At 33.5% G+C, this 14,353-nt stretch overlaps 1 non-coding gene across 1 annotated transcript; it reads left to right on the forward strand.

Moving 5' to 3' along the window:
- The first annotated feature begins 395 nt into the window (after positions 1 to 395).
- On the forward strand, positions 396 to 502 carry LOC128286206 (small nucleolar RNA R71). Its single transcript, XR_008276751.1, has one exon. It is a non-coding gene; the product is annotated as a small nucleolar RNA R71 (small nucleolar RNA).
- The last annotated feature ends 13,851 nt before the right edge of the window (positions 503 to 14,353 follow it).

Consider the following 14,353-nt stretch of genomic DNA (forward strand, 5'->3'; position numbering starts at 1 on the left):
AATGTTACTATATGGGTTATTTTGGGATCTAGAGTTATTGTTACCCATATATTGGACTTGTTCCTCCTCAATGCTAGGGTTGAAGGGTTGATATTCTGTGCATGCTCCTCCTCCATTCGAATCACACCTCATCACTGGATGTACCTAAGTAGAACCACACAAACCATCAATCTTTTTATTTAAGAGTTCTACTTGGTTAGATAGCATAGTAACCGTGTCGAGGTTGAAAACACCGACTACTTTCATCGGCTTTGTTCTCATAACTTGCCACTGATAGTTATTCAGTGACATCTCTTCAATAAATTCATAAGAGTTCTCTAGCGGCTACATCAATCATCTATCGAGTCAAAAGATTCAGGCCATTATGGAACGTTTGAACCTGTAGCCAAAGCGGTAACCCATGGTGAGGGCACCTTCTCAAAAGGTCCTTGTATCTCTCTCATGCATCGTAGAGTGTTTCTAAATCTATCTGCACAAAAGAAGAGATATCATTACGTAATTTGGCTGTTTTAGCCAGTGGAAAATATTTTAATAAAAAATTTTCGGTCATTTGTTCCCAAGTAGTGATTGACCCTCGTGGTAACGAGTTCAGCCATTGTTTAACCTGATTCCTTAATGAAAAGGGAAACAACCGAAGACGTATGGCATTGATTTTAAAGGTATCGTAAAATTCTAGGAAATTTGTCAAGTGAGCGTTGGGATCCTCGTCCTGCAAACCATCAAACTGATCGAACTGTTGTATCATTTGAATTGTGTTATGTTTTAGTTCAAAATTATTTGCAGCAATAGTAGGTCTAACTATACTTGACTCAGTTCCTGTTAAATTAGGTTTAGCAAAATCATACATAGTGAGTGGAGCATGATTTTGATTAACAACAATTGCAGGAGGTAGAGGATTTTCTTGGTTTTCAGCCATCTCCTTGGTTGTGGTTTGAATATCGTCTTCTTTCTCGTTCTCTGTGTATCTTAAGTTTTGCCTTATTTCTCTTTGGTTTCTGCGAACTATGCGATTGATCTCACTGTCAAAAAGTAATGGTCCTGACGGGATTTTTCTAGTCATAAACTATAAGAACCTGCCATAAAAAGGGAAAAAGAGGAATTAGGAATAAAAATTAGAATAAAATTTAAATTGAAGTAAAAGTAAATGGCTAAAGTAATAAAAATCAAGTGTTCCTAATATCTTAGTTCCCCGGCAACGGCAACAAAAACTTGATACATGATATTCATCACAAGTTTTAAATATTTATAATGAATCGTTCTTGAAACTAACTATTATCACGATGAAGGCAAGTGTACCTATTGAACAGTAGTATAGCTTTAGCAAGACCGGATTGTCAAACCCAAAGGAACTAAAAGTACTAGTAATGACTGTCTTTTTATTATCTAGCCTAAGAATAATGGGGTTTGTTTTAACTAACTAATTAACTAAACTAAGAATTCACAGAAAATAGAATTGGAGAATTACTTTTGGAAAAATGATTGAATTAAGACAATACCTAGGGAAAAATCCACCTAGACTTCACTTGTTATTTGACTCTAAATTGGACGATTTATTCATTTGACTTGATCCGTACAAATCCTTAAGTTATATTATTATCCCTCTCGAGACTAACAACGTTTAACCCTAGGTTGAATAATTGAAATCTCTTTCTAATTAACTTCCTAGGGTTGCATTAACTCGATCTATGGATCCCCTTATTAGTTTCACCCTAATCCGGCAAAATCTTGTCACTTATCTCTAGGTGCGCAATCAACTCCACTTAATTATGACAAATGTACTCTTAGACAGGGTCTATTCCTCTTTTGAATAAGAGCTTAACTTGAATCAATATCCTAGAATATCAAAACAAGAATTAAGAACACATAATTAAGAACAAGTCAAATATTTATCATACAATTCAGCTAATAATAACAAGATCTGTCTTAGGTTTCATTCCCCTTACGTATTTAGGGGTTTTAGTTCATAACTAAAAAGGTAAACATCGCAGAAGAATAATGAATACAAAACATAAAGAAAAACCCAAAACTCCTGAAGGGAAATTGAGGGGAGATCTTCAGTCTTGACGATGAATTTGGCTTCTGAGATGGATCAATCGGCTTTCCTTGAGTAGTTCCCTACTTCCCCCTCTATGTACTTTTTCCTCCTCCTCTAGGGTGTATTTATAGGCTTTAGAATGCCTAAGAGCCCTCAAAATTGGCCTTTTCAGAATTGGACTAAACTTGGTCTCGGCAGGGACACGCCGGTGTGACATGCCCGTGTGCGATTACTTCAGGCCGTGGTCAAGCCTGTTAAATAGGCACGGGCGTGTGGTCCACCCGTGTGAGTCTTGCTTCGATTCTGCCAAATTGACACGGTCGTGTGGTCTACCCGTATGAGGAGGTCCAGGCCGTGTTGATTTCGTATGTTGGCCCATTTTCTCTGTTTTTGGCCCGTTTCTCGTTCCTTTCACTCTCCTATGCTCACCTAAGTATAAATAATGAAATTAAGGCATTAGGAGCATTGAATTCACCAATTTTAAGGAAAAATCATCCATAAAATGTGTTAAGCATGGGATAGAAATATGTATAAATTACGGTTTATCAAGGTTATTATCAATTACGAGTAAAAGATTTAGACATTCTGAAAACTCCTTTCCGAATGAGGTACAGATATTATGAGTTTTTGGTTATGCCTTTTGGGTTAACAAATGCACCTGTTATTTTTATGGATTTGATGAACAGAATTTTCAGACAGTATTTAGATCGAGTTTTGGTTGTATTCATCGATGACATTTTGATTTATTCACGTGATGAAACTGAGCATGTCGAACATCTGAGGATAGTGCTACAGACTTTGCGAGATAAGCAGTTATATGCAAAGTTTAGCAAATGTGAATTTTGGTTACGAGAAGTTGATTTTCTGGGACATGTTGTTTCGGCATCTGGTATCCGAGTTGATCCGAGCAAGATTTCAGCTATTTTGGATTGGAAGCCTCTGAGAAATGTTTCTGAAGTCCGTAGTGTTCTGGGACTTGCTGGTTATTATCGATGGTTTGTAAAAGGATTTTCTAAGATCGCAACTTCGTTGACGAAATTACTTCAGAAAGATGTGAAATTTGATTGGTCTGAAAAGTGTCAGAAAAGTTTTGATCAATTGAAAGCCCTATTGACTGAAGCTCCGGTATTAGTACAACCAGAATTGGGTAAAGAATTTATGATCTACAGTGATGCTTCGTTGAATGGCCTGGGTTGTGTTTTGATGCAAGAAGGAAAAGTTATGGCTTATGCCTCGAGACAACTAAAGCCGCGTGAAAAGAATTATCCGACGCATTACTGTGAATTAGCTATGATTGTGTTCGCTTTTAAGATTTGGCTATTTGGTGAGAAATGCCATGTATATTTTGATCACAAAATTTTAAAATACTTGATAACTCAGAAAGATCTGAATTTACGACAGCGAAGATGGTTAGAGTTGTTAAAATACTACGAGCTTGTAATTAATTACCATATGGGAAAGGCTAATGTTGTTGCTGATGCTCTAAGTCGAAAATCATTGTTTGCATTGAGTGCGATGAATACTCAGTGAGCTTTTTCTGATGAAGGTTTGGTTTTAGCTGAGTTGAAAACGAGATCATTATATATTCAATAGATTTATGATGCACAGAAGGTTCATAATGAATTATTAGCAAAACGAGCTTAATGTGATTTGAATACTGATTCATAATTCTGAGTTGATGCTGAAGGATGTTTAAGATTCAAAGTTTGAATATGTGTTCCAAAAAATTCAGAGTTGATTCAGATGATTTTAAATGAAGCTCATAGTAGTCGGTTATCTGTTCATCCGGGTAGTACTAAAATGTATAATGATTTGAAATAGCTTTATTGGTGGCATGGTATGAAACGTGATATTTCAGATTTTGTTACGAAATGTTTGATCATTCAGCAGGTTAAAGCTGAACATCAGGTTCCATCTGGATTACTTCAACCGATTATGATTCTGGAGTGGAAATGGGACAGAATCACGATAGATTTTGTATCGGGTTTACCTCTGACACCGAGTAAGAAAGATGAAATATGGGTTGTTGTTGATAGATTGACTAAATCAGCTCATTTTATCCCAATTCGTATAGATTATTCACTTGATAAACTTGCTGAGTTGTACATTTCTCAGATTGTGAGATTGCACGGAGTACCTATTTCTATTGTTTCGAATAGAGATCGAAGGTTCACATCACGCTTTTGAAAGAAACAGCAAGATACGTTAGGTACGAAACTACACTTTAGCACTGCTTTTCACCCACAGACAGATGGTCAATCCGAACAGATTATTAAGACACTCGAGGATATGCTGAGATGTTGTATTCTTGAGTTTGAAGTTTGAAGGTACGTGGGAACGATACTTGCCATTGATTGAATTTGCATATAATAATAGTTTTAAATCGAGTATCAAAATGGCTCCTTACAAAGCTTTGTACGGTCGCAAATACCGAACACCTTTGTATTGGACTGAGCTCAGTGAGAATAAGATTCACGGGGTTGATTTGATAAAAGAGACTGAACAGCAAGTAAAAGTGATCCGAGATAGTTTGAACATAGCTTCGGATCATCAGAAATCTTATGTAGATTTAAAACAAAAAGATATTGAATTTGATATTGGTGACAAAGTGTTTTTGAAAGTATCTCCGTAGAAGAAAGTACTTCGATTTGGTAAAAAAGAAAATGAGTCAGAAATTCATAGGGTCATATGAGATCACCGAGCGTATCGGGCCGGTTGCTTACAGATTGTTGTTGCCACCAGATTTAGAAAAGATTCATAATGTTTTTCACGTATCGATGCTTCGACCATACAAATTTGATCCCTCGCATGTGATTTCTCCGTCTGAGATTAAGATTCAATCTGATATGACCTACGATGAAGAACCAATCCAAATTTTGGCTCGCGAGGTTAAAGAATTGCGAAATAAGATAATTTTATTAGTTAAAGTGATGTGGCATCGAAACGGTGTTGAAGAGGCTACGTGGGGGCCCGAAGAAGCTATGAGAAAACAATATCCAAATCTATTCACTGGTAAGATTTTCAAGGACAAAAATCCCTAAGGGAGGAGAGTTGTAACAGCCCAGTTTAGACCCTAGTTGAAAAGTGGTTTCGGGACCATGAATCTAAGTCAAAAAAATATTTTAATATTATTTTTCATGCATATTATATGTGAATTAGTATGTGTGAAAATTTCGTATGAAAATTTGATCGTTTGTGTGCTTAATTTGATAAAAAGTACTTAATCGCGTAAAATGTAAAAGTTGTCTGCTGTTTGTTAAAGTGTTTAATTGCTATGTCTCTTTAAATGTGAGGTCCTTAAGATGTAAATGGACCATTGGAATTATGCATGGACAAAATTAGACATTACTTAGTAGTTTTTAAAAGAAATGAAACAGGTTATATTAGTAAATTATGTATTAATGTTAATTTAATAAAACAAAACACAAATTTTAGCTTCATTATCATGTGTTCGCCGAATATATCAAAAGAAAAAAAAAAGAAAAACCCAAGCTAGGGTTTCAGCACTTTGAGCTTGAATTTAGGTATGTGTTTTGATACGTTTTTGATGATTTCTATGTTTTTGTGATCGTTGCTTTGTGTTCTATCAGGCCCATGTCTAAATTTCTAATTTGGATGATGATTTTGAGTTATGCCATTGTTGATTTTGTGAGTTTTATACTGTTAGTTGATGAAATATGGAAGATTGATGATAGATATATGTGTTTTGTATTGGGATTTTTGATAAATCTAAGTAATTTGGGCTAAACTGTGAAAATGAGAAATTGGGGGACTAAAATGTGAAATAAATGAAATATGTGGGCTTATATGAACTCTATGAAAATTCGAATCAGCATGTGTATAAGGAAAATTTGTGTATTTTGTGATTTTATGAATTAGAGACTAAAGTGTTAAAATGTGAAAATGTGAGCGCTAATTTGTAAAATGCCCTAAACATGTGTATGTGTATATGGACTAATCCTGTAATATCCTGAATTAGGGCTTAATCGGAATAGTGGTTTCGTGACCACAAATCCGAGATAGAAATAATTATTTTACAATGATTTTGATGTTTATGATATGATTGCATGATTGTGTGAAAATTTCGTGATGAAATTCTATGCCTAAAGTGCTTAAATTGAAAGTAGGGACTAAATCGAATAAGTTGCAAAACTTGCATTCTAGAAGTTTTTAGTATGAAATTGTTTTCGAATATTAATGAGGAGGTCTTAAATAGCAATTTGATCAATTTTAAGTTCATGGACAAAATTAGGACATGGAAGGAATTTTTGGAAAGTTTAGTAGTAAGGGTATTTTGGTCATTTAGTTATTAAAATGAATTAAAAACAAAATTAAAAGCCAATTTTGTCCATCTTCTTCATTAGGCCGAAATTTCAAGGGTTCTCCATAGCTAGGGTTTGTTTCAAGCTTCCAAGCTCCATAGTAAGTGATTCCAAGCCCGCTTTTAATGCTCTTTACGTTTTTAGAATCCCGGAAGCTCGATTAAGCTTATGCTAGCAATAATTCAACCTAGGGTTTATATTTGGAAAAATACCTATAGGTGAAATTTGTGTATTTTGATGTTTTATGATAGAATATGGGGTTTTAAATTATGTTAGACAACTTGTGCTACTCGGTTTTAGTGAAAAGCGAGTAAAAGGGCTTAATCGGCAAAAATACCTAATAGTCACAAGTATATGTTAGAGAGAGAATTTGATGTTGCCATAGAAGGGAAAAGTGATCAGCATGTTACAAAACATAAGAATAAGGAATAAAGTTTAATTCCCGAGCCTAGGGGCAAAAGTGTAATTATGCAAAAGATTAGGGGCAAAAGTGTAATTTTTTTAAAGTTCGTATTAAATGTTGTTTTGATAAATGTATGTATTAAATAAGATTAATTTGGTATTATAGATCAAGAAAAACGAGATTCAAGTCGTGATCGAGGAAAAGAAAAGATTGTGGACTAAATTGCAAAATCTTTATATTTTGGTACCAAGGTAAGTTCATGTGTAAATAATGTAGCATAAATATTATTTTTAAGTTATTAATGTTAATTATATGATATGCTGATTTTTAATCGTGAAATATTATGCTTTGTGGTTAATGTTGAGTAATATGCAAATCATGTTTACTACTTGATAAATATGAATTGCTACCAGAGTATCGATTCGATATTCCATGGAAGACAAACAAATGTGAGATCGAGGGAAAAGCCCGTTTGAACCTTAGGAATAGATTAGGATACAAGTGACATGTCACTAGGATGGTTGAACATCCGAACTCGTTGAGTTGAGTCCGAGTTCACTTATGGATGCAAATGTCTGAACTCGTTGAGTTGAGTCCGAGTTCGTGAGATGTAACTAGGCATCCGAACTCGTTGAGTTGGAATCCCGGAAGCTCGATTAAGCTTATGCTAGCAATAATTCAACCTAGGGTTTATATTTGGAAAAATACCCATAGGTGAAATTTGTGTATTTTAATGTTTTATGATAGAATATGGGGTTTTAAATTATGTTAGACAACTTGTGCTACTCGGTTTTTAGTGAAAACGAGTAAAAGGGCTTAATCGGCAAAAATACCTAATAGTCACAAGTATATGTTAGAGAGAGAATTTGATGTTGCCATAGAAGGGAAAAGTGATCAGCATGTTATAAAACATAAGAATAAGAAATAAAGTTTAATTCCCGAGCCTAGGGGCAAAAGTGTAATTATGCAAAAGATTAGGGGCAAAAGTGTAATTTTTTTAAAGTTCGTATTAAATGCTGTTTTGATAAATGTATGTATTAAATAAGATTAATTTGGTATTATAGATCAAGAAAAACGAGATTCAAGTCGTGATCGAGGAAAAGAAAAGATTGTGGACTAAATTGCAAAATCTTTATATTTTGGTACCAAGGTAAGTTAATGTGTAAATAATGTAGCATAAATGTTATTTTTAAGTTATTAATGTTAATTATATGATATGCTGATTTTTAATCGTGAAATATTATGCTTTGTGGTTAATGTTGAGTAATATGCAAATCATGTTTACTACTTGATAAATATGAATTGCTACCGAGTATCGGTTAGATATTCCATGGAAGACGGCAAATGTGAGATCGAGGGAAAAGCCCGTTTGAACCTTAGGAATAGATTAGGATACAAGTGACATGTCACTAGGATGGTTGAGCATCCGAACTCGTTGAGTTGAGTCCGAGTTCACTTATGGATGCAAATGTCCGAACTCGTTGAGTTGAGTCCGAGTTCGTGAGATGTAACTAGGCATCCGAACTCGTTGAGTTGAGTCCGAGTTCATTTATGGATCTGACGCCCGAGCTCGTTGAGTTGAGTCCGAGTTCACTTAGGGCGGGTTACATGATTTCTTGATTACATATGTGGCACTTATGTGCAAATTATCCATGTATCCGAGTTATATTCGATGTGTTCAACGGGTGAAATTTCTAGTTTAATGGAAGAGCACTTAAGATATAAGTGACGTTTTGGGTAAGTGTTGTGAAATGGACACTTTGGACAGGTATGTTCTTAACCCTCGGGTTGAAAATAGATACAACAACGATAAGGTGGTAAGATGATGAATGATGTTTAAAGATGTGATATATGTTTTGGTGGTACGATGCTAAAGTTGTTTGGTATATTTGTATTGTTATGTTACTTGTTATTTACATATGAACTTACTAAGCATTTATGCTTACTCCTTACTTTTCATTCACTGTAGTTTTGAACAAGCCAGCTCGAGAATCGGGACGGGTCGAAGGTTCGATCACACTATCCAAAGGACTTTTATCTTCGTAAATGGCTTGTACAACTACTTAAGTATGGCATGTATAGCAATATACCTATTTTGTGTAAATAATTTTATGATATGGCCATGTTTGGTTGAGAAAATGTTTGATATTGATAAGTCATGGTGATGGCTAATTTAGATCATGTTTGATATCATGGAAGTTTAACAGGTTATCTAGTTCATAAAAATTCATGGAAAGATGAAACTTGCCTTAAAACAGAATATTGCTGCAGCAATGACATGAATTTGAAAAATCACTAAAAATAGTATAAATAGAAATAAATGATGATTAAGTTATGAAATTGAAGCTTAATGAGTCTATTTTCATATGGATTGAACAAAACAGGAATATAAATTATATTTTATGAGATATTTAAACTTTTACGAAACAGGGTCAGAGTGATTTCTGGATCCCCTGTTCTGACTTTACAAATTTGTAATAAATTTTAATAAAATAATTAGAAGTTGTTATTTATATATAAAGATTCCTTATTGAGTCTAGTTTTAATAGAAACAAACTTCATAGTCATTGAAATTTTGTATAGAGATATATTTGATTCGTAATACACAGAGGTCAGAGCAGTCGAACCCTGAAACAGGGGATACTTTAATTAATAAACTGTACTAATTGGCCCAATAAAAAAATTCTAGAAAAAAATTAGTGAATAGATATATGAGTCTAGATTCAGGAAAAATTTACGGATCTTGATTTCAAGTTTCGTAACTCGAGATATGATTTTTCTTGTAACTGTGATGCGAGTAGCTAGAAAGCTGTGAATGTAGAAATAAATGATTTGAAGTTCTTAAATTGATAAATTATGTTCGGTAACCCCTCAAGCTCGACTCCGGTGATGGTCTCAGATGTGGAGGCGTTACAAATCCATGCTAGCTGAATTACCATAGTGCCCCTAGAAGCCCATAATTTTCATTTACTTCACATTTTAACCACTAACTTTACACTTTTCTCAATTTAATCCCTATTTAGCATTTTCATCAAAAATCACTTTACAAAACAACAAAATCTATCATCAAGCTTTCATATTTCAACATTAAACATCAAAGAACTCATAGATTCAACAATGGAAACTCTCAAAATCTTTAAAAATTTTGAAATTAAAGGTACGGGCTAGCTAGAATACAAAGCAACGATCTCAAAAACGTAAAAATCATCAAAAATAGAGCTCAAAACACTTACCAATTAAGCTCCCAATTGACCGAACCTTAAAATGAACAAAATGTTTTCTTTTTCTTCAATATTCAGCCAAATAAAGATGATAATGAAGCTTAATTTTGGTTTTTTTTTAATTTAATTAACCATTAATAATCAATTTACTTATTTAACCTTTAAAACATTTAATAGTTACACCAAATGCCATGCCACTATCATCCGCTATCATACTAATGGTCTATTTACCACTCAAGGACCTCAACTTTAAATTTCTATAGCTATTAGATACCTTTAGCTGATAGCACTGCACTTCTGCACTTTACGCGATTTAGTCCTTTTTCTCAAATTGAGCAATTAAACGATAAAATTTCTTAACGAAATTCTGACACCAACATGATAACATACTGTAAATGTTAAAATAATAATAAAATAATTATTTTAACCTCAAATTTGTGGTCCTAAAACTACTGTTTAAAATTGACCAAAAACGGGTTGTTACAACTCTCCCCACTTAGCGATTTTCGTCCCCGAAAATCTTACCAGTGAATAGGTTCAGATAATGTTTTCTCATAGCATCCTCAGGTTCCCATGTAGCTTCTTCAACCCCGTGTCGATGCCATAATACTTTCACTAATGCAATTCTCTTATTTCTCAATTCTTTGATCTCACGAGCTAAAATTCAAATCGGTTCTTCAGCATATGACAAATCAGACTGAAGTTCAACCTCGGTCAGGGAAATGACATGTGAAGGGTTAGATTGGTATTGTCGAAGCATTGACACATGAAACACATTATGTATTTTCTCTAACTCAGACGACATAGATAGTCGATATGCCACTGGTCCAACTTGCGATCCGATGAATCGCAGACTCAATTTCCCTTTTCGACCGAACTGCAATATCTTTTTCCATGGAGACACTTTTAAAAACACTTTATCCTAGATTTGGAACTCAATATCTTACCTTTTCAAGTCTGCGTATGTTTTTTTCCGATTCGAAGCTGCTTTCAAACTATCACGAATTACTTTCACTTTCTCTTCTGTTTCTCTGATCAGATCAACCCTGTGAATCTTATTTTCACTGAGCTCATTCCAGTACAATGGTGTTCGACATTAATGACCGTATAGATCTTCGTACGGTGCCATATTTATACTCAATTGGAAGCTATTTGTAACAACCCGATTTAGACCCTAATCGGAACGGTGGTTTTGGGACCACGAATCCGAGTTAGAAAAATATTTTAAAATTATATTTTGTGTTTATTATGTGTGAAATTTTTGTAATTTAATTTTGTCGTTTGAGTGTCCGATTAAATAAAAGGACTTAATCGCGTAAAATGAAAATTTGATGGTTAATTGAAAAGGGCCAAATTTTTGTTGTATTTTTAAATTGAGGTATTTATGTTGCAATTTGACCATATGTATTAATCATGGACGGTGGTGGCCATGATTCATAATGATTGCATATTTTATAATAAGTTAAATATGTAAATTAAATAATATATTAATATAAGTTATAATATAACATAAATAAAAGCCATAGTGGTTTATGTTCTTTTTGACCGAAACATAAAAAAAGAAGAAGAAAGAAACAAGTTTAGGGTTCGGCCATTAGTAAAGCTAAATCAAGGTATGTAATTAGCTCGGTTTTTGATAATTTTTACGTTTTTGAGATCGTTGCTATGTTATCTACAAAGCCAATGCCTGAATTTTTTATTTCCATGAATATTTTGAGTTATGCCATTGATGAATATTTGAGCTTTATGATGATAGTTGATGAATATGAAAGATATGTTTTAGATTAACATATTTTGTATTGGAATTTTTGATGATTTTAAGTAATTAGGGCTAAATTGCAAAAATAATAAATTGAGGCACTAAAATGTGAAATAAATGAAATGTGTGGACTTGTATGAACAGTAGGAGTATTCGGCCTAAGCATGGTGTGTGCAAATTTTACATATTTTGTGTTTTGTGCAATTTAGACTAAATTGTAAAAAATGTAAATATTAGGGGTAAAATGGTAATTTTCCCATTTATGTGTTTTTGTGTGAATTTGATTGAATATTTGATTAAATAAGTTTAATTTATATTAATTTAGATCAAGAAAAGAGAAAATCAGATTTGGATTGGGGGAAAACTAAAGTTGTCGATTAGCCATTCCGTTTCAGTTTTTCATCGTCCGAGGTAAGTTTATAAGCAAATAGACGTACTTAGTTTTAATTAAATGCTAAATATATATGCTGAAATGAAATATCTAAATTTATATATGCTATAGTCGAATGTGAATAAGCTTGGCTACTATATTTCCGAATTTATTCCGATGGAGTTACGACGTCCGAAAGCCCCGTATGAACCTTAGGAATAGTTAGGATACATATGTCATGACATAGGGTTCCGATATATGTGTGCGAGTAATACCAAGGCATCGATATGTGATTCCGAGTAAGACCCTGTCTGGGACAGTGGCATCGATATGTGACTACATGTAAGACCACGTCTGGGACGTTGGCATTGTACGATTTGTGTGATTATCCGAGTGTCCTATCCAATTTTGATTGGTTCATCGGGCAAAGGTAAATTGAGTTTGAATGTGTAAAATGAGTTATATGCCAGGTATGATTTAACTCGTTACCTATTTGAGGTAAAGTAAGTAAGTTCCTTGACTAATTGTTGTAAATCTTAAAAGGGTGCAAATGAAGACTATATGCGAATGTGATATGTGTATTTGACTTTGTGAGTTAGTAACTTGTTTATCTTGAATAATCTTTAAACATGTGCATATATGATTAGGTAATTTCGATTATATATTTAATATATGAATATGATGAATTATTTTGATACAGGGGCTTACGTAATCAAGTGTAATTGGCCTTGAAATTATTATTGAAATGAAACTTAGTATTAGGCATGCATGATTATATGTACTCGGCTTCATGGTTAATATATGCATATGAAACTATGCGATTACATATGAGTTTATATGTTAATGGGTATGTGAAGTAAGTTACAGTGACTACTTGGTTGTGGAGTATAAATGATAATAATGATGATTTGGCTTCATGAGTATTCTGCCAGGGTGATAATTGAGTATGAAAATATATATTTATAATGAATTTCATATATGTGAATATGATATATATTATGATTGTAACGCCCCCACGCCTGAGACCATCACCGGAGTCGAGCTTGAGGGGTTACCGAACATAATTTATCAATTTAAGAACTTCAAATCATTTGTTTCTACATTCACAGCTTTCTAGCTACTCGCGTCACAGTTACAAGAAAATCATATCTCGAGTTACTGAAACTCGAAATCAAGATCCGTAAATTTTCCTGAATCTAGACTCATATATTTATTTACTAATTTTTTATAGAATTTTTTATTGGGCCAATTAGTACAGTTTATTAATTAAAGTATCCCCTATTTCAGGGTTCGACTGCTCTGACCTCTGTGTATTACGAATCAGATATATCTCTATACAAAATTTCAATGACTATGAGGTTTGTTTATATTAAAACTAGATTCAATAAGGAATCTTTACATGTAAATAAAAACTTCTAATTATTTTAGTAAAATTTATTATGAATTTTTAAAGTCAGAACAGGGGATCCAGAAATCACTCTGGCCCTGTTTCATAAAAGTTTAAATATCTCATAAAATATAATTTATATTCCTGTTTTGTTCAATCCATATGAAAATAGACTCATTAAGCTTCAATTTCATAACTTACTCATCATTTATTTCTATTTATACTATTTTTAGTGATTTTTCAAATTCATGTCATTGCTGCAGCAATATTCTGTTTTAAGGCAAGTTTCATCTTTCCATGAATTTTTATGAACTAGATAACCTGTTAAACTTCCATGATATCAAACATGATCTAAATTAGCCATCACCATGACTTATCAATATCAAACATTTTCTCAACCAAACATGGCCATATCATAAAATTATTTACACAAAATAGGTATATTGCTATACATGCCATACTTAAGTAGTTGTACAAGCCATTTACGAAGATAAAAGTCCTTTGGATAGTGTGATCGAACTTTCGACCTGTCCCGATTCCTGAGCCGGCTTGTTCAAAACTACAGTGAATGAAAAGGAAGGAGTAAGCATAAATGCTTAGTAAGTTCATATGTAAATAACAAGTAACATAACAATACAAATATACCAAACAACTTTAGCATCGTACCACCAAAACATATATCACATCTTTAAACATCATTCATCATCTTACCACCTTATCGTTGTTGTAACACCCCGTACCCGAGTCCGTTACCGGAGTCGAACACAAGGTGCACACAAACTTGACATCATTTTCACAGTCCATTTAAAATTTTCCAGACAAGCTGGTTACTGCGTCACTGTCGCCTTAAAAATCA

The sequence above is a fragment of the Gossypium arboreum genome, chromosome 12, assembly GCF_025698485.1.
Source record: "Gossypium arboreum isolate Shixiya-1 chromosome 12, ASM2569848v2, whole genome shotgun sequence".
Taxonomy (NCBI): domain Eukaryota; kingdom Viridiplantae; phylum Streptophyta; class Magnoliopsida; order Malvales; family Malvaceae; genus Gossypium; species Gossypium arboreum.